Genomic DNA, 24,964 nt, shown 5'->3' on the forward strand with positions numbered 1-24,964 from the left:
ACGTGCTTTTAGTGCTTGAGAGGATGTTTGTAGGGCAGTTTGCACTGGAAGATGGAGTTTATCGCCCTACTGAACTATTTCTTCCTTAAGCAAATCTCTTCTGGGAGATGTTTGAGAGAGTCTGTAGTGTATAGCCTCATCCTATGTTCCTCTTCCTCCTTCTCCTGTTATGTTCCCCTCATAAAGACATTTATGAGAATGCCCATAATGAGCTCTATGGTAAGGACTCCATGATAGAAGGGCAGGAAGATAAAGATATCCCTGCCTGAAACTGCTGAAAGCCAGCTTTCTTAGCACCTAAGAACATATTTTTGTAATTGCTTCTGTTAAAACCTGTGCAGTCAACCACTTCTTGGTTTGACAAGTCAAGCAGGTAACTTACTCTTTTCTACTTAAGTCAGGTGGAAATCCCATTGTAAATGGTGGAACTTCTGGGCAGTAGCTTTTGCCTTCATGATTCTGCTATTTGCACACATGCACCTCTTTGGGGTGATCACTTTTTCTTCTCGCAGCCAATTCCATCCGAATTAAGTGTGTATTTTGGAAGGTATGTAACTTTAGCATATCTGCTGTACGTTCCAAATTCTTCTGCCCTCACCACAACACGCTACCTTTGCACCAGAAAATTGTGGAACTTCAGCCCCATTGTATCTTAGTGAGAATTCCTCATCAATAAAAGATTAATTTAGAAATAATTTGTGCAGTTGAGCTAATGGGCAGTCTGGTTCTGTACACTGATTTTGTTGACTCTTGGAACCGAGCGAATGTCCCCTTTTTAATGGAGAAAAATAGATTCAAAATGGTGATAAAAGCACTCATTTATTTGTGACTCCTGCACCACCTTCCTCCAGGCAACTGTAATAAGGTTTAATGTACACTGAGAAAGTTGATAAGGAACAACTATCATAAAGGACATTGAATCTCAACTCTTATCAATGTAACAAGTATTTAATTGTTAAATTTTAATGGAAAGACTTGCATTTATATAGCACCTTTCATGGCCACCGGATGTCTCAAAGTACTTTTGGAGTGTAGTCACTGTTGTAATGCGAGAAACACGGCAGCCAACTTGTGCACGGCAAACTTCCACAAACACCAATGTGATAAGGACCAGATAATCTGTTATTTTGTTATATTGATTGAGGAATAAATATTGGTCAGGACACTGGGGATAACTCCCCTACTCTTCTTTGAAATAGTGCCATGGGATCTTTTAGAGGGCAGACGGTTTAATGTCTCATCCGAAAGATAGCAACAGTGCAGCACTCCCTCAGCATTGCACCAAAGTGTCCACCTAGATTTATGTGCTCAAGTTCCTGGACTGGGACTTGAACCCAAGTAAATTTATTGATCTGTATTAGCAGTTAAATTACGCCAGAAAGTAATGTATTTCACACTCACACTGTAACTAAGTGTTGTAATCATACTTGACCCCATCCCCTAAATTCCATCCAATTAAATTTGTTTCACATTCATAAAGGAAGATAATCAAGTTGGAAAAAAATGGCAGGTACCGGAAATGATCACTGTTCCCATTACAATGATGATGCAAATCCAATCTGTGGTCCATGATTGCTTCATAACTTTACACAAATTGCATGTAGTGCTGATTAAAAATTTGTGCATCTCTTCAACATACCCTATAGATCAAGCTTATGAGCGAATTTTTGTTTCCTATATACTTATTAATTTTAAATAAAATGCAGCAATAAGTATTAATATTGTCAGAAAGCTGAATTGTTTCCTGAAAATAATTGGGTGATTAGTCAGAGTTATGTTACTAAATAATGACGATTTATCCATTTTGTTATGTTGCTGTAATAGGTTACTTTTCAAATTGTTTTAGTGGACTTACAAAAATGATGAGATAAATTTAATACATTCTATAATCGACTTAGGTTTTACTTCGCCAGCAATAAAATTGTTTATTTATTTCATGTATTGAATATTCTGATAACTTCTAATTGAATCTATTTAAATATGGTGTTGATTTGATATAGGGAATATAATCAGTCTCCAGTACAAAGTCTGGACATTGATGAAGAAGGTACAAAGTCACAGCTTCTGCTTTATAAGCCTTAATAATTTCCGTATTACAAAGGTAAGTTAGGTTTTATGCAATTTCCTTATTGCTGCTTTCTTTGTTTCATTTTCTCTTGCTGCCCAAATGAGGCAATATAATTATCCATTTTAGCCCAGAAATTTCTGTTGGTGCATCATTGAGGGCTTAACTATGGGTTGCTGAAAGTGTTTTTAGAGAAGGTTCTGCTATCTGTTAACCCCCGATGCTGTTGTTTATAGCTACAGGACTAAATCATGCAATCTCTCACGTAGCTGGTTGACCAATGGAGCATCGGAAATGATTTGCAGCCAGAGCAGTAGCTATATGGCTTAAAGAGGCATTTAAATCTCGGCATCTGTGCAGGGTTGAGCAGGCCAAGGGATTGCATAACAAAGAGAGCACACATCTCTATTTCAAAAGCAAAATACAGCAGATGCTGGAAATCTGAAATAAGAACGGAAAATGCTGAAAATACTCAGCAGGTCAGGTAGCATCTGTGAAGAGAGAAACAGAGTTAAGGGGGCAGAAATTCCAGCCTCCCGGGTCTGTACTGAGTTTGTACGGACCCAAGAAGGCATCGCAAAGGCCGGTTTTCAGCGCACAATGCGCATGTGCTGAAAACAGGCTTTTCCGATCTGTCAAGCTGGGGCAAGGGCGAGATTTGCATGGGCAAGATTGCGGTATTTGCAAGATTGCGAAAAGCAAAATTCGGTCAGGCAGAGTCAGCATGGATGACAAATTTGCTGGAATTCATTGAGGATGTAACGAACAGGGTAGATAAAGAGGAACCAGTGGATGTAACCCATAGTTAAGCCCTCAATGATGCACCAACAGAAATTTCTGGGCTTAAATAGATAATTATATTACCTCATTTGGACTTCCAGAAGGCATTTGACAAACTGCCACATAAAAGGTTATTGCACAAGATAAAAGTTCACGGGGTTGGGGGTAATACATTAGCATGGATAGAGGATTGGCTAACTAAGAGAGAAGAGAGTCAGGATAAATGGTTCATTCTCGCGTTGGCAATCAGTAATTAGTGGGGTGCCGCAGGGATCAGTGCTGGGACCCCAACTATTTACAATCTATATTAACGACTTGGATGAAGGGACCGAGTGTAACGTAGCCAAGTTTGCTGATGATACAAAGATGGGAGGAAAAGCAACGTGTGAGGACACAAAAAATCTGCAAAAGGACATAGACAGGCTAAGTGAGTGGGCAAAAATTTGGCAGATGGAGTATAATGTTGGAAAGTGTGAGGTCATGCACTTTGGCAGAAAAAAATCAAAGAGCAAGTTATTATTTAAATGGAGAAAGATTGCAAAGTGCTGCAGTACAGTGGGACCTGAGGGTACTTGTGCATGAAACATAAAAGGTTAGTATGCAGGCACAGCAAGTGATCAGGATGGAATTTTGGCAAGTGATCAATGGAATCTTGCCTTTATTGCAAAGGGGATGGAGTATAAAAGCAGCAAAGTCTTGCTACAGTTATATAAGGTATTGGTGAGGTCACACCTGGAATTCCGCGTGCAGTTTTGGTTTCCATATTTACGAAAGGATATAGTTGCTTTGGAAGCAGTTCAGAGAAGGTTCACTAGGTTGATTCCGGAGATGAGGGGGTTGACTTATGAAGAAAGGTTGAGTAGGTTGGGCCTCTACTCATTGGAATTCAGAGGAATGAAAGGTGATCTTATCGAAACGTATAAGATTATGAGGGGGCTTGACAAGGTGGATGCAGAGAGGATGTTTCCACTGATATGGGAAACTAGAACTAGAAGGCATAATCTTAGAATAAGGGGCCGCCCATTTAAAATTGAGATGAGGAGAAATTTCTTCTCTCAGAGGGCTGTAAATCTGTGGAATTCGCTGCCTCAGAGAGCTGTGGAAGCTGGGATATTGAATAAATTTAAGACAGAAATAGACATTCTCAAACGATAAGGGAATAAGGGGTTATGGGGAGCGGGCAGGGAAGTGGACCTGGGTCCATGATCGGATCAGCCATGATCGTATTAAATGGCGGAGCAGGCTCAAGGGGCCATATGGCCTTACGTTCTTATTTACCAATGTCTTGCCCAGCAAATGTCCTGAAAACTCTTGCGCCTGATAAAAGCAGGCACATAGCCTACTTTTACAGGCGTAAGAGTTTTAAAACACATTTAAAACATAAAAAATAAAATTTAAAGAACACATTTTATTTTTAAAAACCCTGCCCACAATGTTAAATTTATTTTAAAGCATAATTTAAAAAACTTTCTTAAAAATCAGCAGTATTATTTTTAATAATACATAAATAAATGTAATTTAAATTATTGTTAAATATGCAGTGTATTTTTTCTATTTTTTAATAATGTTTTGTGTATTCGGGGGTGGGAATTCTCATTCATAATAATGGGAACTCCAACTTAGAGCCAAACATTATTGCTCATAAATAACATGTCTGCATGTTAAGTGCGCGCTTTCATTTTCTTTATTGGTAACCTGACAATCTAATGACAGTGGGATTCTTTCGACTGGTTTAGCCGATTTCAGGCAAATTGTGCTAGTTTAACTCTAGGCCAGGAAGTTGAACATTTCTCTTGAATTTTTTTTATAGTTAGCACTTCTTTCCATGTTTATTTCACAAAAGCCATTTTAAAGTGTTTTCATCCTACTATGTTTTGTTGTGACTTTTGGTTTATATCAGACACATCCATATCAAAGTTTTACTCCTTTTACTGTTGCCATTCTTTTTTTCACTCAGATTGATGGGAAGCTCCAAACCAAGTCCTCTTGAAAGCCTCCATCTTGTTCTACATCCACAGGAAAAAAATTACAGCCTGGATTCAAGAGAACCCCACAGGTGCCCAAAGAGGGAAGCACCCAAAAATGTTAAAATACTTCATACAGGAAATCCTTGTAAGCCAACCTAGTTTATTTAATATCAAGGTTTCAGGATGGACAGCTGTAAATCACTGAATGTGCAGGTCCAGATAGTCTAATCTCCATTTATCTATATGTAGAACAAGATAACATAATAAAAGGAAGCAGAGCAGAACGAGAGGATGACCCAGAAATTATAAGCTCTTGACTCCATTTGAGGAGGCGATCCTGGGCATTGAAGAGAACTGCATTCAGTGATTGTTTTTCTTGTGTTTTTTGCATGCCTGGAAAAATGGACTGACACTAAGCAAACCAGCACTTCACAGCACTCTGCGTTATTCTCACTTCCTGTGACAGACTTCAACATAGTTATACACACCACAGAAGGTGTATATAGTGAAGTTTGAAGAGGTAGCACAACAAATTTGAACAAAGCAAGCTCCCACAAGCAGATACGTGACCAGATAATCTCTTTCTAGTGATGTTGATTAAGGGATAATTGGTGGATGCGCTGATTTGTACCCGCTGCCATCTCTCTCCCCCCAGCACCTCTCTCGCCATTGGGCCCAGGCCTGCTGCCATCGGCCGCCTCCAGCTGCCATCGGCCACCTCCATCTCTCTAGTAAAGCTCTCTCTATGTCTGAGAGAGAAAGTGAGGATCATAAACCAGATACTGAGATACAAAGAGAGATCAGAAAAAGTTGCCTCTACAATGTCTCTCGCTTTCTCTCTCTCCCTGCCTCGCTATCTCTCTCTCCCAATGTCTCTCTCCTTCCCGCCGCCATTGGGCCCAGGCCGGCTGGGGGCAGGGGAGGTGGGGGGAGGTAGGGAAAAGACAGTTGGAGCCTCAGGTCCTGCTGCTTGCACTACGCGCATGGAATGATTCGGCCGGGGTGGGGTTCGGAGCTTGACAGGGGGCAGAGCTTGTCATCTGTGAGTCAAAAAAGTGCAGTATTGGCAGTGGGGGGGGGGGGGGGGGGCGAGGCTTGACAGGCACCTGTCAAAAAGAGTGCAGTAAAAATAGTTCGTCCCATAATTGGTAGCCAGTACAGCTATCTTCCAGTTAGGGTTTCCAAAGGATTGATGAAGTGTTATAAAATGGGCGGGTGCTGCTAGCTACAACAATTCAAGAACAGGACTCCAGTTGTTGGCACTACTCCAGATATATAATGTCATCCCCATTCCTTGAGGGCAGCAATACCCAAAAGAAGCCTGCCACCACAATCATTCCTCCCACTCAGGGAGCAGTTAGACATATCACTAGATTGATCGGCAAGAGAAACACATCTTAAAAAAATGACTTGGATTTATATAGCCATCACACGTCTCAAAGCACTTTACAGGCACCGAAGTACTTTTGGAATGTAGTCACTGTTGTAATGCAAGAAACGTGGCAGCCAATTTGTACACAAGCTCCCACAAACAGAAATGTGATAATGACCAGATAATCTGTTTTTTTGTTATGTTGATTGAGGGATAAATATTGATCAGGAAACTGGGGATAACTCCCCTGCTCTTCTTCGAAATAGTGTCATGGGATCTTTTACGGCCACTTGAGAGAGCAGACATGGCCTCGATTTATGTTTCATCCGAAAGATGGCACCTCCGACAGTGCAGCACTCCCATTGAGTCACAGCTGACCCTAAAGAATCATTGAGGTAATGGATCTTGGTCGGAATTACAGCACTTCATTAATGTTAATAGCACTAATAAATTATGATAGTTTTAGAATTCCTTAATGCGGAGTGTTTTCTGGAAAGGTAACAAGTGATAGGAGGAGGTTGAACAATAGTTGTTCAGCTGCCTTAGAGTGGAACAACTACAATTTTCTGACTCAAAGGCAAGTCTACCAACTGAGCTATGTTGACACTCAGAAAAAATGGTGAAACTTCTTTCTACAGTTTCATTTTACATCATTAATAACCCCTATTAATTAGAAGCCCATACCTTTCTGTGAGGCTTTGAATTTGAGTTTGTGATCCTTTCTAGAAACGAAGACTCAACGAGGTAGCAGAGTATATCTTCCAGAATAGTAAGTAATCACAGCACAAAGACAGTGCCATTAAGGGAGTGTTGTAGGTATTACATGCAGAGTTGCTTTTAAGTTAATGCATTATTTATTTACCGACATAGTTGATAAGAAAAACAATATTTATTTTCAGTATGTCAGGCAAGCTGTGGGTGGCAAACATGGCCTTCAGGCTTTCAATGGTGGCAGTGACGGTGCTTCCCGACATTATTTCACATTCAATCCATTTTGAAAAAGCATCCACCACCACCAGGAACATTTTACCGAGAAACGGGCCCGCATAGTCGACATGGGTCCTTGACCATGGTCTGGAGGGCCAGGACCACAAACTTAGTGGTGCCTCTCTGGGCGCGTTGCTCAACTGAGCACACACGCTGCATTGCCGTAAGCAGGACTCTAAGTCAGAGTCGATACCGGGCCACCACACGTGGGATCTGGCTATCGCTTTCATCATTACTATACCCAGGTCTGTGCTGTGGAGATCCGAGATGAACGTCTCCCTGCCCTTTTTGGGTAGCACTACGCGGTTACCCCACAACAGACAGTCTGCCTGAATGGACAGCTTGTCCTTTCACCGCTGGAACGGCTTGATTAGCAATTGCATTTCAACGGGGATGCTGGCCCAGCTCCCATGCAGTACAGAGTTTTTTTTACTAGGGACAGCAGAGGATCTTGGCTGGTCCAAGTCCTAATCTGGCGGACCGTGACAGGTGATATATCATTTTCAAACGCTTCCATGACCATCAACAAGTCTGCGGGCTGCGCCACCATCAACAAGTTTGCAGCCTGCGCCATTTCCACCCCCGTGGTGGGCAATGGTAGCCGACTGAGAGCATCCGCACAGTTCTCGGTGCCTGGCCTGTGGCGGATGGTATAGTTATACGCTGATAGCGCGAGTGCCCACCTTTGTATGCGGGCTGAGGCATTAATATTTATCCCCTTGTTTTCAGCGAACAGGGATAGGAGAGGCTTGTGCGATCGGTTTCCAGCTCAGATTTGAGGCCAAACAAGTGCTAATGCATTTTCTTTACCCCGAACACACACGCTAATGCCTCTTTCTCAATCATGCTGTAGGCCCCCTCAGCCTTAGACAAGCTCCTGGAGACATAGGCAACAAGTTGTAACTTCCCCGGAACGTTAGCTTGTTGTAATACACACCTGACTCCATACGACGATGCATCACATGCTAGCACAAGTCTTTTACACGGGTTATACAATACAAGCAGCTTGTTGGAGCATAAAATGTTTCTGGCTTTCTCAAAAGCAATTACTTGGTTTTTTCCCCATATCCAGTTCTCACCTTTACGCAATAACACATATAGGGGCTCTAAGAGGGTGCTCAACCCCGGTGAGAAGTTACCAAAATAGTTGAGGAGTCCCAGGAACGACCGCAGTTCCGTGACGTTCTGTGGCCTGGGCGTATTCCTGATAGCCTCTGTCTTGGCGTCTGTGGGCCGAATGCCGTCCGCCACCATCTTTCTCCCCAAAAACTCCACTTCTGTTGCCATGAAAATGCATTTCGACCTCCTCAGCCGCAGCACTACTCGATCCAGTCACTGGAGGACCTCCTCCAGGTTTTGTAGGTGCGCGACGGTGTCCCGACCCGTGGCCAATATGTCGTCCTGAAAAACCACTGTGCTTGGTACCAACTCGAGAAGGCTCTCCGTGTTTCTCGGAAAGATCGCTGCAGCTGACTGAATTACAAACGGGCATCTGTTGTAGATGAACAGACCCTTGTGCGTGTTACATAGAAACATAGAGAATAGGTGCAGGAGTAGGCCATTCGGCCCTTCGAGCCTGCATCACCATTCAATATGATCATGGCTGATCATGCAACTTCAGTACCACATTCCTGCTTTCTCGCCATACCCTTTGATCCCTTTAGCCATAATAGCCACATCTAACTCCCTTTTGAATATATCTAACAAACTGGCCTCAACTACTTTGTGGTAGAGAATTCCACAGGTTCATAATTCTCTCAGTGAAGAAGTTTCTCTGCATCTCGGTCCTAAATGGCTTACCCCTTAGACTGTGAACCCTGGTTCTGGACTTCCCAAACATCGGGAACATTCTTCCTGCATCTAACCTGTCCAATCCTGTCAGAATTTTATATGTTTCTATGAGATCCCCTCTCATTCTTCTAAATTCTAGTGAATATAAGCCTAGTCAATCCAGTCTTTCTTCATATGTCAGTCCAGCCATCCCGGGAATCAGTCTGGTGAACCTTCGCTGCACTCACTCAATAGCAAGAATGCCCTTCCTCACATTAGGAGACCAAAACTGTACACAATATTCAAGGTGTGGCCTCACCAAGGCCCTGTACAACTGCAGTAAAACCTCCCTGCTCCTATACTCAAATCCTCTCGCTATGAAGGCGAACACACCATTTGCCTTCTTCACCACCTGCTGTACTTGCATGCCAATTTTCAATGATTGATGTACCATGACACCCAGGTCTCGTTGCACCTCCCCTCTTTCTTATGTCACCATTCAGATAATATTCTGCCTCCATGTTTTTTCCACCAAAGTGGATAGCCTCACATTTATCCACATTATACTGCATCTGCCATGCATTTGTCCACTCACCTAACCTGTCCAAGTCACCCTGCAGCCTCTTAGCATCCCCCCTCACAGCTCACACTGCCACCCAGCTTAGTGTCATCTGCAAACTTGGAGATATTACATTCAACGTCAAAATCATTAATGTATATTGTAAATAGCTGGGGGCCCAGCACTGAACCTTGCAGTACCCCACGAGTCACTGCCTGACATTCTGAAAAGGACCCGTTTATTCCTACTATTTGCTTCCTGTCTGCCAACCAGTTCTCTATCCACATCAATACATTACCCCCAATACCATGTGCTTTAATTTTGCACACTAATCTCTTGTGTGGGGCCTTGTCAAAAGCCTTTTGAAAGTCCAAATACACCACATCCACTGGGTCTCCCTTGTCCACTCTACTAGTTACATCCTCAAAAAATTCTAGAAGATTTGTCAAGCATGATTTCCCTTTCATAAATCTATGCTGACTTAGACCAACCCTGTCACTGCTTTCCAAATGCGCTGCGATTACATCTTTAATTGATTCCAACATTTTCCCTACTACTGATGTCAGGCTAATCAGTCTATAATTCCGTTTTCTTTCTCCCTCCTTTTTTAAAAAGTGGGGTTACATTAGCTACTCTCCAATCCATAGGAACTGATCCAGAGTCTATAGAATGTTGGAAAATGACCACCAATGCATCCACTATTTCTAAGGCCACTTCCTTAAGTACTGGGATGCAGACTATCAGGCCCTGGGGATTTATCGGCCTTCAGTCCCATCAATTTCCCCAACACAATTTCCTGACTAATAAGGATTTCCCTCAGTTCCTCCTTCTCGCTAGACCCTCGGTCCCCTAGTACTTCTGGAAGGTTATTTGCGTCTTTCTTAGTAAAGACAGAACCAAAGTATTTGTTCAATTGGTCTGCCATTTCTTTGTTCCCCATTATAAATTCACCTGATTCTGACGGCAAGGGACCTACATTTGTCTTCATTAATTTTTTTCTCTTCACATATCTATAGAAGCTTTTGCAGTCAGTTTTTATGTTCCCTGCAAGCTTACTCTCATACTCTATTTTCCCCCTAATTCAACTCTTTGTCCTCCTCTGCTGAATTCTAAATTTCTCCCAGTCCTCAGGTTTGCTGCTTTTTCTGGCCAATTTATGTCTCCTTGGATTTAACACTATCCCTAATTTCCCTTGTTAGCCACGGTTGAGTCACCTTCCCCATTTTATTTTTATACCAGACAGGGATGTACAATTGTTGAACTTCATCCATGTGATCTTTAAATGTCTGCCATTGCCTATCCACCGTCAACCCTTTAAGTATCACTCGCCAGTCTATCCTAGCCAATTCACCTCTCATACCATCCAAGTTACCTTTCAAGTTCAGGACCCTAGTCTCTGAATTAACCGTGTTGCTCTCCATCTTAAATGAAGAAGTCTACCATATTATGGTCACTCTTCCCCAAGGGGCCTCGCAATTTCCTGACTAATTGCTAAATTAGCGACAAGATTGCTAATTAATCCTCTCTTGTTACACAACACCCAATCAAGGATGGCCAGCTCTCTAGTTGATTCAATGACGTATTGATCTAGAAAACCATCCCTTACACACTCCAGGAAATCCTCTTCCACCGTATTGCTACCAGTTTGGTTAGCCCAATCTATATGTAGATTAATGCAGCTGTACCTTTATTGCACGCATCCCTAATTTCCTGTTTGATGCCATCTCCAACCTCACTCCTACTGTTTGGTGGTCTGTATACAACTCCCACTAGCGTTTTCTGCCCTTTGGTGTTCCGCAGCTCTACCCATACAGAAGATGCAGGTGAGGCCCTTCGAAGATGCCTCCAGTTTCTGCGTCATGTAGGCCGAAGTCAGGTCGAGCTTGGTGAACGTCTTGCCTTGTTGCACCACAGTCTCTCAAACATCTTTTTACTCATGATGGATTGGCTAGCGCCAGTGTCCAGTTCCATGGCTACGGGTAAGCCATTCAATTTTACATTTAGCATTTTCGGTGGACATTTCGTCGAAAATGTGTGCACCAGTGTACTTCAGCATCTGCCTCCTCTCTCTGAGGCTCGAAATTGCTTTGATCCACCATGGACCAACCTTCCTCTGCCACGTGGTGGTTAGCAGGTTTTGCAGAGCTTGCAGCTCGTCTGCAAGCTCGTTGGAGGTGCCCCATTGTTCCACAGCTCTTGCAAACATACCCATTGAAGCGACATGAATACGCTGAATGGAAGCCTCCACAACGCCAACAAGGTGTGAATTGCCTTGCATTCATCCTTTGTCGCGGACTCTGAGTCATTTGGGCCACGTGAGGCCTGCTGGCAGTTGCAGACTCTCGGTTTCTACCCTGTACATTTCTGCTCGAAAACACAGTTCTAGTTAATTTATGAACATTGCTAGCATTTGTGTGCTGAGAGATTTGTTTGGTGTTATCGCTGGTGGACATAAATGCCTGTGCTATCGCAATGGCCTTACTGAGGGTCGGTGTCTCTACAGTCAAAAGTTTTCGTAGGATGGTCTCGTGGCCAATGCCCAATACAAAAAAGTCTCCGAGCATCTGCTCCAGGTAGCCATCAAACTCACATTGTCCTGCAAGTCGCCTTAGCTCGGCGACGTAGCTCGCCACTTCCTGACATTCAGATCGCTGGCATGTGTAGAACCGATACCTCGCCAACATCACCCTCTCCCTCGGGTTAAGATGCTCCCGAACCAGTGTACACAGCTCCTTATACAACTTATCTGTGGGTTTCACTGGAGCCAGAAGATTCTTCATGAGGCTGTAGGTCGGTGCCACACAGACCGTGAGGAGAACCACTCTCCTTTTTGCAGCGCTTCCTTCTCCGTCCAGCTCGTTGGCTATAAAGTACTGGTCTAGCCGTTCGACATAGGCTTCCCAGTCTTCACCCTCCGAGAACTTCTCCAGGATGCCCACAGTTTGCTGCATCTTTGCATTGGACTCGTATACTCGTCGCCAGTTATTGTGTTCCTAACACAGATGAGACTGCACACAGGGGGAGGCTAAAGTAACAGTGACCTCAGTCTTTATTAAGACACTCCAGAGTGAGTAACAGGCCTTAGGGGCAGGCTTATATACAGTGCTCCCAAGGAATGCTGGGATTCAACACCAACAACACCAACCTTCTGCGCATTCAACCGATGCTGCCCAGGACACCAGGGATGGCCTCACCATGGTCACATTTACTTCACTTGATGCTGTACACCCTTGGCTGCCACATGATGTACCAGGTTGGCACACCACACCAACACCATAAAGCATCCTACCATGTCCAATTTTCATAGTCCCTTTAAGAAAATCGGTTGATGAAGTGTCATCAAATGATGTCTTCAGACCTGCTTCCTTCAATTGGCCAGGAAACGCATTGTACGATTCCTTTCACACTCATCCCCATTGCGGGTGGGGGGAGGGGGGTGCGGGTGAGGAAGATACCATTATGTCTCACCATTCACTGCAACTCACTAAACCACTTCCAAAGGTGCACAGAAATCTGTCCAAGAACACAAAATAAAGATGTCAATGTTTGACAGCACATTAACAGAAACTTTAAATGAACATTGCCTAAAACACCCAAGTGTCTACCCTTGCATGTTGTTACTGAGTACGATTGGACTAGGATGAGGGCGAGTGTGTGGGATGCCTACTGAGATGGGGAAGTGATAATGTATATAGAGGGGATTGGGTGGAAGTGCAAGGTAAGTTGGTGTAAGGATGTGCAGTAGAGTAGGGAAGGCAGAGTGATGGGGATGTGATGAGTGGCACAGCAGGATGACATTAAGTGTGGCTTTGCAGTAATGTTTTGTGATCTATTGATATCATTGAAAGGTTTGCTCCACTGCAACCTGATCCTCCTGATGATATCCCTGCTTGTGTCCTCCTGTGCAATGTGCAACCAGGCTGAATTGGTCTCCTGGGGAGGTCTCTTCTGCCTATTGGAAGGGAAGAGAACCTCCTTGCGTCCTGTGACTCCCTCCATAAGCATCTGGAGGGAGTCATGGGAGAGCTTGGGTGCAGCCATGGACCTCTGTGCAGTTTTTGCAGCACCTCAATGCTGCAGAGCACTGACAGCACAAATGTCAAACTCAATTTGTGCATGGTCCCTTTAAGGAATACTGGCTGATGATGCATCATCAAATTACTTCATCAGACCCGCTTCCTTCAATAGTCTGGGAAATGCGCTGGGCAGGCTTAACAAGCCCAATCAATGTAAAATTCTTCTATATATGAAGTATAATGTGGATAAATGTGAGGTTATTTTTCTTTGGTGGTAAAAACAGAGAGACAGACTATTATCTGAATGGTGACAGATTAGGAAAAGGAGAGGTGCAAAGAGACCTGGGTGTCATGGTACATCAGTCATTGAAGGTTGGCATGCAGGTACAGCAGGCAGTTAAGAAAGCAAATGGCATGTTGGCCTTCATAGCGAGGGGATTTGAGTACAGGGGCAGGGAGGTGTTGCTACAATTGTACAGGGCCTTGGTGAGGCCACATCTGGAGTATTGTGTACAGTTTTGGTCTCCTAACCTGAGGAAGGACATTCTTGCTATTGAGGGAGTGCAGCAAAGTTTCACCAGACTGATTCCCGGGATGGCGGGACTGACCTATCAAGAAAGACTGGATCAACTGGGCTTGTATTCACTGGAGTTCAGAAGAATGAGAGGGGACCTCATAGAAACGTTTAAAATTCTGACGGGTTTAGACAGGTTAGATGCAGGAAGAATGTTCCCAATGTTGGGGAAGTCCAGAACCAGGGGACACAGTCTAAGGATAAGGGGGAAGCCATTTAGGACTGAGATGAGGAATTTCTTCACCCAGAGAGTGGTGAACCTGTGGAATTCTCTACCACAGAAAGTTGTTGAGGCCAATTCACTAAATATATTCAAAAAGGAGTTAGATGAAGTCCTTACTACTAGGGGAATCAAGGGTATGGTGAGAAAGCAGGAATGGGGTACTGAAGTTGCATGTTCAGCCATGAACTCATTGAATGGCGGTGCAGGCTCGAAGGGCCGAATGGCCTACTCCTGCACCTATTTTCTATGTTTCTATGTTTTGAGCGGGTTGGAGTCGGAAGCGAGGTTGGGACCCGCCACCGACTCCGGCAGCACCGGACCTGCCCAGGTAGGGGAAACGGGGACCTAGGTTAGGACAAAGTAAACCTGAGAGTGCATTCAAAATCAGAGATTCCACCCCCCCCAAAAAAAATCGATGCATATTGAAAACCACATGTTTATTAAGCTAGCAAATGCCAACTATGTACCTGAAATAGCAACAAAGGGGAAGTGGGGACAGGAGTAGTGGAGTTCGTCTGCTACAAAAGTCCCAGCAGCTCCAAGTGGTGCACAAAACTGGGAAATTGAGAAGCTAAAGCTTTTCACCAAACAAAGCTACCATTTAGGCACCCACTCAGAGGCTGCAGGAAAGAACTCGAATCCAGTATGGCAAGGGCAGATAGCAGGAACAGCTTGTATGATCAATTGCTGGGGGAAAAAAATCATGAATTATTTAGTTAAGAATGGCTTGCATTTATATTGCACCATTAATGTAGAAAAATGTCACAAGGCACTTCACAGAAGCATAATCAGACAATATAATATGTGCCAAAGAATGAGGGATGCAAAGAGGTGACTAAAAGCTTGGTCAGAGATGGGTTTTAAGGAGGGTTGTGACGGAGAAGAGGCAGAGAGGTTGAGGGAAGTAATTCCAGACTGTAGGGCCTAGACTGGTGCATAATAGGCCAGTTTTGGATGAACGTAGCGTCCTCGGAGGTTTATAGGGATGGAGAAGTTTATAAAGATAGGGATTGAGTGGCCATGAAGGGATTTATAGACGAGGATGAGAATTTTAAATTTGAGGTATTGGGAGATCAGGAGCCTCTGCGGCCAGTGTCTCACCTCCTGACTCCCCAAAGCCTTTCCACCATCTACAAGGCACAAATCAGGAATATTCTCCACTTGCCAAGATGAGTGCAGCTCCAACAACACTCAAGAAGCTCGACACCATCCAGGACAAAGCAGCCCGCTTGATTTGCACCTCATCCACCACCTTAAACATTCACTCCCTCCACCACTGGCGCACCATGTCTGCAGTCTACAAGATGCACTGCAGCAACTCACCAAGTCTTCTTTGGCAGCAGCTCCCAAACCCTCGACCGCTATCACCGAGAAGGACAAGGGCTGCAGGCGCATGGGAACACCACCACCTCCACATTCGCCTCTAAGTCACACACCATCCTGATTTGGAAGTACATCACTGTTCCTTCATTGTCGCTGGGTCAACATCCTGGAACTCCCTCCCAAACAGCACTGTGGGAGCACCTTCACCATACGGACTGCAGTGATTCAAGAAGATGGCTCACCACCATCTTTTCAAGGGCAATTAAGGATGTGCAATAAATGCTGGTCGTGCCAACGATACCCACATCCCATGAATGAATTTCTAAAAACTGCCCTGTTCATAATCTTGATCTCTTCCTTCCATATTCAGCATTCTCCAAACACATGGCAATTCAGCTGCATAAATAATTTAGATTGAAACATGCTGGGGAAAAGAATCAAATATTACATTCTTGGATACATTTTGTAGTTCATAGATATAATGAAATGGAAAAACATTGGGAAAATTTATAATATTAAGATGAATACAGGAGCAGTTGGTTGGCAATCATGCTAGCAGCAGTTTGATGCCATCACAAAGATTTGCACAAGAGACAACAGAATCTGCTTATGAAAGCAATAGTTCCATAGTGACTTTAGCAAAGTCCACCCACATCCCTAAAATCAGTATGATTTCTTCATTTAAGGTAATCCTTTATGCTCAATTATTTGAAGGAGATAGCACACTGGAAAGATGGCTTCTCAAAGACAAAGGTTACCTTTGATTGGCTGGTGATTGCTAAGTAGTTTTTATTTTTTCTCTTCTTTCTCAGCGAGTAACTTTTAGCATTGTTGTTGCCAATTTAAGTTAATCTAAGGGTTAAGTCATGGCAGGAGAGCTCGGACACGTGTTATGCTCCTCCTGTACTATGTGGGAAATCAGGGACGCCTCCGGTGTCTCGGACGACTACGTGTGCGGGAAATGTATCCGCCTCCAGCTCCTGACGTACCACGTTGCGGAATTGGAGCTCAAGGTGGATTCACTCTGTAGCATCCACGGTGCTGAAAATGATGTGAATAGCACGTTTAGTGAGTTAGTCTTACCGCAGGTAAAGGGTCCACAGCCTGATAGGGAATGGAAGACCAACAGGAAGAGCAGTGCAAGGATCCCCTGTGGTCATCCCCCTGCAAAACAAATACACCGCTTTGAGTACTGTTGAGGGGGATGACTCATCAGGGGGGAGCAGCAGCCAAGTTCATGACACCGTGGCTAGCTCTGCTGCACAGGAGGGCAGGAAAAAGAGTGGGAGAGCGATAGTGATAGGGGATCAATTGTAAGGGGAATAGATATGCATTTCTGCGGCCGCAACTGAGACTCCAGGATGGTATGTTGCCTCCGTGGTGCAAGGGTCAAGGATGTCTCGGAGCGGGTGCAGGACATTCTGAAAAGGGAGGGTGAACAGCTAATTGTCGTGTGCACATTGGTACCAACGATATAGGTAAAAAACGGGATGAAGTCCTACGAGACAAATTTAAGGAGCTAGGAGCTAAATTAAAACGTAGGACCTCAAAAGTAGTAATCTCGGGATTGCTACCAGTGCCACATGCTAGTCAGAGTAGGAATCGCAGGATAGCTCAGATGAATACATGGCTTGAGCAGTGGTGCAGCAGGGAGGGATTCAAATTCCTGAGGCATTGGAACCGGTTCTGGGGGAGGTGGGACCAGTACAAACCGGACGGTCTGCACCTACGCAGGACTGGAACCAATGTCCTAGGAGGAGTGTTTGCTAGTGCTGTTGGGGAGGAGTTAAACTAATATGGCAGGGGGATGGGATACAATGCAGGGAGACAGAGGGAAACAAAATGGAGACAGAAGCAAAAGACAGAAAGGAAATGAGTAAAAGTGGAGGGCAGAGAAACCCAAGGCAAAAAACAAAAAGGGCCATTTTGCAGCAACATTCTAAAGGGACCAAGTGTGTTAAAAAGGCAAGACCTGAAGGCTCTGTGCCTCAATGAGAGGAGTAATCGGAATAAGGTGGACGAATTAACTGTGCAGATAGCAGTTAACGGATACGATGTGGTTGGCATCATGGAGACATGTCTCCAGGGTGACCAAGGCTGGGAACTCAACATCCAAGGGTATTCAACATTTAGGAAGGATAGACAGAAAGGAAAAGGAGGCGGGGTGGCGTTGCTGGTTAAAGAGGAAATTAATGCAATTGTAAGGAAAGACATTAGCTTGGATGATGTGGAATCGGTATAGGTGGAGCTACGGAATACCAAGGGGCAGTGGACGTTAGTGGGAGTTGTGTACAGATCTCCAAACAGTAGTAGTGATGTTGGGGAGGGCATCAAACAGGAAATTAGGGGTGCATGCAATAAAGGTGCAGCAGTTATCATGGGTGACTTTAATATGCATATTGATTGGGCTAACCAAACTGGAAGCAATACGGTGGAGGATTTCCTGGAGTGCATAAGGGATGGTTTTCTAGACCAATATGTCGAGGAACCAACTAGGGGGGAGGCCATCTTAGACTGGGTGTTGTGTAATGAGAGGGGATTAATTAGCAATCTCGTTGTGCGAGGCACCTTGGGGAAGAGTGACCATAATATGGTGGAATTCTACATTAGGATGGAGAATGAAACAGTTAATTCAGAGACCATGGTCCACAACTTAAAGAAGGGTAACTTTGAAGGTATGAGGCGTGAATTAGCTGGATAGATTGGCGAATGATACTTAAGGGGTTGACAGTGGATGGGCAATGGCAGACATTTAGAGACCGCATAGATGAACTCCAACAATTGTACATCCCTGTCTGGCTTAAAAATAAAAAAGGGAACGTGGCTCAACCGTGGCTATCAAGGGAAATCAGGGATAGTATTAAAGCCAAGGAAGTAGCATACAAATTGGCTAGAAATAGCTGCGAACCCAGGGACTGGGAGAAATTTAGAACTCAGCAAAAGAGGACAAAGGGTTTGATTAGAGCAGGGAAAATAGAGTACGAGAGGAAGCTTGCAGGGAACATTAAAATGGACTGCAAAAGCTTCTATAGATATATAAAGAGAAAAAGGTTAGTAAAGACAAACGTAGGTCCCCTGCAGTCAGAATCAGGGGAAGTCATAATAGGGAACAAAGAAATGGCAGACCAATTGAACAAGTACTTTGGTTCGGTATTCACTCAGGAGGACACAAACAACCTTCCGGATATAAAAGGGGTCAGAGGGTCCAGTAAGGAGGAACTGAGGGAAATCCTTTTTAGTCGGGAAATTGTGTTGGGGAAATTGATGGGATTGAAGGCCGATAAATCCCCAGGGCCTGATGGTCTGCATCCCAGAGTACTTAAGGAGGTGGCCTTGGAAATAGCGGATGCATTGACAGACATTTTCCAACATTCCATAGACTCTGGATCAGTTCCTATGGAGTGGAGGGTAGCCAATGTGACCCCACTTTTTAAAAAAAGGAGGGAGAGAGAAAACACCATCGGTCAGCCTGACATCGGTAGTGGGTAAAATGATGGAATCAATTATTAAGGATGTCATAGCAGCGCATTTGGAAAGAGGTGACATGATAGGTCCAAGTCAGCATGGATTTGTGAAAGGGAACTTATGCTTGACAAATCTTCTGGAATTTTTTGAGGATGTTTCCAGTAGAGTAGACAAGGGAGAACCAGTTGATGTGGTGTATTTGGACTTCCAGAAGGCTTTCGACAAGGTCCCACACAAGAGATTAGTGTGCAAAGTTAAAGCACATGGGATTGGGGGTAGTGTGCTGACGTGGATTGAGAACTGTTTGGCAGACAGGAAGCAAAGAGTAGGAGTAAATGGGTACTTTTCAGAATGGCAGGCAGTGACAAGTCGGGTACCGCAAGGTTCTGTGCTGGGGCCCCAGCTGTTTACATTATACATTAATGATTTGGACGAGGGGATTAAATATAGTATCTCCAAATTTGCAGATGACACTAAGTTAGGTGGCAGTCTGAGCTGCGAGGAGGATGCTATGAGGCTGCAGAGTGACTTGGATAAGTTAGGTGAGTGGGCAAATGCATGGCAGATGAAGTATAATGTGGATAAATGTGAGGTTATCCACTTTGGTGGTAAAAACAGAGAGACAGACTATTATCTGAATGGTGACAGATTAGGAAAAGGGGAGGTGCAACGAGACCTGGGTGTCATGGTACATCAGTCATTGAAGGTTGGCATTCAGGTGCAGCAGGCGGTTAAGAAAGCAAATGGCATGTTGGCCTTCATAGCGAGAGGATTTGAGTACAGGGGCAGGGAGGTGTTACTACAGTTGTATAGGGCCTTGGTGAGGCCACACCTGGAGTATTGTGTACAGTTTTGGTCTCTTAACTTGAGGAAGGACGTTCTTGCTATTGAGGGAGTACAGCGAAGGTTCACCAGACTGATTCCCGGGATGGCGGGACTGACATATCAAGAAAGACTGGATCAACTGGGCTTGTATTCACTGGAGTTCAGATGAGAGGGGATCTCATAGAAACGTTTAAAATTCTGACGGGTTTAGACAGGTTAGATGCAGGAAGAATGTTCCCAATGTTGGGGAAGTCCAGAACCAGGGGTCACAGTCTAAGGATAAGGGGGAAGCCATTTAGGACCGAGATGAGGAGAAACTTCTTCACCCAGAAAGTGGTGAACCTGTGGAATTCTCTATCACAGAAAGTTGTTGAGGCCAATTCATTAAATATATTCAGAAAGGAGTTAGAAGTCGTCCTTACTACTAGGAGGATCAAAGGGTATGGCGAGAAAGCAGGAATAAGGTACTGAAGTTGCATTTTCAGCCATGAACTCATTGAATGGCGGTGCAGGCTCGAAGGGCCGAATGGCCTACTCCTGCACCTATTTTGTATGTTTCATTAGCCATGACTCAGGGCAGCTTTGCAACTCCCTAGAAGACCAGGTGAACTCTGATATAACGATACTCATTAGCGTCATTACTTAGCATGCCTAAGATAACTTGAAGCAGCACTTCAGATGCCTGGACACAAGGGGTGAAGTCCAGTACAGCCTCAGCAAGTGATCAAAGATTATTGTTGTCTGATCATGCTGCACATCTTTGCCATCTAGAGGTCAAAGAATGGAGCATGTGAATGAGGACAATCAGTAACCCAGAAAATATCTTTGTTGAAACTCTTTTGATGATAGCAAAAGGCATGTGCTGACCACTCATGGTTGAGGCCTTCACCTAAAGTGCCCGAGTTGCCTCAGTCACTGACTGTTATGTACACAATGCAGTGGCCCAACACACCTTCACCAACACCATCCTCTGCGCCAAGTGATAAGTGTATGCGCCTAGTATGTTTCATGCTCGCACTTCATCTTGCTCACAGTGTCTTCTGGAACCTAACCGAGTGTTCCTTTTCGCCATTTCCCAGTGGCAGCAGTAAATGAGGTGACTGGCCGATGGGTATCAGTGGGAGCCTCTTGGTTTGGAAATAGTCCTGTGCCGGGTCGTAAGATCAGCTTGTAACTGGTTTCATGATATCTGATCCTGTGGTGTCTGGCTGGTCCTGCCCATTTACTGACACATCTATCGTTTGAAGGGGAGAGGGGTATGTGGAAGGTATGGATGTGGCATCACACTGAGTACCTATTTAAACCATGTAGTTGCTGCTGGGTGCACCATGTCTATTGATCTACATGGGACAGACCTCTGGTAGTAATGAGGTTTGTGAAATCAGGTGTAATGTCACTCTATTAAATCTCCCAGCTTATAAGAGCTGAACACTAGTCCCTGTTGTATATTTGAATACAAGGGGTCCATCCCAACAGTTTGGACATTTATGAGAGATACTTCCACTGTGTAAAGGAGCTCTGTCATGAGGGAGGAGAGCTCCATTTCAGAAGTTCCTGCAATATTCACATTTCACAGGGGCTACAGTTCCAAGAAGCTGTTGTGCAGGACAGCACAGATGCGAGTGGAGGACTTCTATGTACCTATGTTCTCTGGACAGACTGCAGATAACATCTGTGCTCTTTTACATGCAGGCCCTGCAAGTTCAAATTCTATGTCTTTGCAGCTGAAGAAGAATGCAAGTTGGCCCTCAAGCCAGCAGGTTTCTGCTCTTCCACTGCCACCAACAAATGATGCTATCTACTGGTATTCTGAGCTTCACCCAGAGCTCCCTCCTCAAACTCACTATCTACATCCCTCAAAGTAGACGTAGTTGTGCTGATGCTTGCAACAGATGGAGTGAGTGATGCAGGGTGCAGTGACATGCTGGCTTCTTCTGGATTACTGAGAGCTCCAGCTGATTCTCGGGAATTCCTAAAGAAACAGAAAAGGAATATATATGAACATACAAAAACAAAGGAGAAAAACACCAGCTGGTCCATCAGAGAATGGTTACAGCACAGAAGGAGGCTATGCGGCCCGTTGAACTCATGCCACCTCTCTGCAAGAGCACTTCAGCTCGTCCCATTCCCCTGCCCTTTCCCCATAGCACTGCAATTTTTTTTTCGTCAGGTAATTATCCAATTTCCTTTTGAAAGCCACAATTGAGTCTGCCTCCACCACCCTTCCAGGCAGTGCATTCCAGATCCTAACCACTCACTGCGTAAAAGTTTTTCCTCCATCACCTTTGGTTCTTCTGCCAATCACCTTAAATCTGTGCCCTCTGGCTCGCCAATGGGAACAGTTTCTCTCTATCTACTCTGTCTCGACCCATCATGATTTTTGAACACCTTTATCACCAGCCTGTCTATGTCTTCTTGACAAGTATGAGAGTAAGCTTGCAGGGAACATAAAAACTAACTGCAAAAGCTTCTAAAGATATGTGAAGAGAAAAAGATTAGTGAAGACTAATGTAGGTCCCTTGCAGTCAGAATTAGGGGAATTCATAATGGGGAACAAGGAAATGGCAGACCAATTGAACAAATACTTTTTGGTTCTGTCTTCACTAAGAAAGACACGAATAACCTCCCGAAAATACTAGGTGACTGAGGGTCTAGCGAGAAGGGGGAACTGAGGGAAATCCTTATTAGTCAGGAAATGGTGTTAGGGAAATTGAGGGACTGAAGGTCGATAAATCCCCAGGACCTGATAGTCTGCATCCCAGAGTACTTAAGGAAGTGGCCGTGGAAATAGTAGATGCATTGGTAGTCATTTTCCAACATTCTATAGACTCTGGTTCAGTTCCTATGGATTGGGGGGTAGCTAATGTAACCCCACTTTTTAAAAAAGGAGAAAACAGGAATTATAGATCGGTTAGCCTGACATCGGTAGTGGGGAAAATGTTGGAATCAATTATTAAAGATGTAATAGCAGCACATTTGGAAAGCAGTGACAGGATCGGTCCAAGTCAGCGTGGATTTATGAAAGGGAAATCATGCTTGACAAATCTTCTGGAGTTTTTTGAGGATATAACTAGTAGAGTGGATAAGGGAGAACCAGTGGATGTAGTGTATTTGGACTTTCAAAAGGCTTTTGACAAGGTCCCACACAAGAGATTAGTGTGCAAAATTAAGGCACATGGTATTGGGGTTAATGTATTGACGTGGATAGAGAACTGGTTGGCAGACAGAAAGCAAAGAGTGGGAATAAACGGGTCCTTTTCAGAATGGCAGGCAGTGACTAGTGGGGTGCTGCATGGTTCAGTGCTGGGACCCCAGCTATTTACAATATACATTAATGATTTAGACGAAGGAATTGAATGTAATATCTCTAAGTTTGCAGCTGACACGAAGCTGGCTGGCAGTGCAAGCTGCAAGAAGGATGCTAGGAGACTGCAGGGGAACTTGGACAGGTTAGGTGAATGGGCAAATGCATGGCAGATGCAGTAAAATGTGGCTAAGTGTAAGGTTATCCAGTTTGGTTGCAAAAACAGGAAGGCAGATTATCTGAATGGTGACAGATTAGGAAAAGGGAAGGTGCAACGAGACCTGGGTGTCATGGTTCATCAGTCATTGAAGGTAGGCAATCAAGTACAGCAGGCAGTAAAGAAGGCAAATAGCATGCTGGCCTTTATAGCGAGGGGATTTGAGTATAGGAGCAGGGAGGTCTTACTGCAGTTGTACAGGGCCTTGGTGAGGCCACACCTGGAATATTGTGTACAGTTTTGGTCTCCTAATCTGAGGAAGGACATGCTTGCTATTGAGGGAGTGCAGCGAAGGTTCACCAGACTGATTCCCGGGGTGGCAGGAATGACATATGAAGAAAGACTGGATCAACTAGGCTTATATTCACTGGAATTTAGAAGAATGAAAGGGGATCTCATAGAAATATATAAAATTCTAACGGGATTGGACAGGTTAGATGCAGGAAGAATGTTCCCGATGTTGGGGAAGTCCAGAACCAGGGGTCACAGTCTAAGGATAAGGGGTAAGCCATTTAGGACCGAGTTGAGGAGAAACTTCTTCACTCAGAGAATTGTGAAACTGTGGAATTCTCTACCACAGAAAGTTGTTGAGGCCAGTTCGTTAGATGTGGCCCTTACGGCTAAAGGAATCAAGGGGTATGGAGAGAAAGCAGGAATGGGGTACTGAAGTTGCATGATCAGCCACGATCACATTGAATGGTGGTGCAGGCTCGAAGGGCCGAATGTCCTACTCCTGCACCTACTTTCTATGTTCACTATACTGTCAAGTTTTGTGTCATCTGCAAATTTTGAAATTGTGTCCTGTACACCCAAGTCCAAGTCATTAATATATATCAAGAAAAGCAGTGATCCTAGTACTGACCCCTGGGGAACACCACTGTATAACTTCCTCCAGTCGGAAAAACAACCGATCACCACTAATCTGTTTCCTGTCATTTAGCCAATTTCGTAACCATGCTGCCACTGTCCCTTTTATTCCATGGGCTTCAATGTTGCTGGCAAGCCTATTATATCGAGCCTGTCCAATACAGTCATGGTGCAACCTATGCACACCCTGAACCCCAACACGCTCTCCCCCTCACTAACCAATCACACAATCTCCAGGGAAAGGCAAAAAAACAGGAAAAAAAAAACTTAGGCCAATTTAGGGAAAAAAATCCTGGAAATTCCTTTCCCAACTCCTGAAGGCGATCAAAAAAGTTCCAGATCACGCCACTATGTCCCCCATACCCACCTACTTTCTATACATAGTTATGTTGGCTACACTCAAGAACTCATCCAGTTTCCTTTTCAATGCCTGCAGCAAATCTGCATTCACTGAAACTTGTCAACAACTTTGAAACGAAGCAGCCATGTAATCTCTTTGGAGAGGTAAAATACATCTGGCTTTATCCTGCCCCACTGCCTCTATAATCTCAAGTCCAAGGTCACTTTCTCAAATTTACTTTAGGGAATAAAATTTAAGGGCCCTATTCCTGTGTGGATTTACTTCTTCCTTTGTGCGCCTCTTTCTTCTG

At 44.3% G+C, this 24,964-nt stretch overlaps 1 protein-coding gene and 1 long non-coding RNA gene across 3 annotated transcripts in view; both read right to left on the reverse strand.

The window, feature by feature from the left end:
- The window catches only part of LOC139226414 (uncharacterized), a 103,703-nt gene that overhangs the window by 66,831 nt on the left and 11,908 nt on the right, over positions 1-24,964 (reverse strand). The gene's annotated exons all lie outside the window — the stretch shown is intronic.
- On the reverse strand, positions 12,342-21,892 carry LOC139226415 (uncharacterized). The gene is made up of 3 exons (XR_011587254.1): positions 20,879-21,892; positions 15,637-16,060; positions 12,342-13,013 (listed from the first exon to the last, which is right to left on the reverse strand). It is a non-coding gene; the product is annotated as an uncharacterized lncRNA (long non-coding RNA).

The sequence above is a fragment of the Pristiophorus japonicus genome, chromosome 16 (assembly GCF_044704955.1).
Source record: "Pristiophorus japonicus isolate sPriJap1 chromosome 16, sPriJap1.hap1, whole genome shotgun sequence".
Lineage (NCBI taxonomy): Eukaryota > Metazoa > Chordata > Chondrichthyes > Pristiophoridae > Pristiophorus > Pristiophorus japonicus.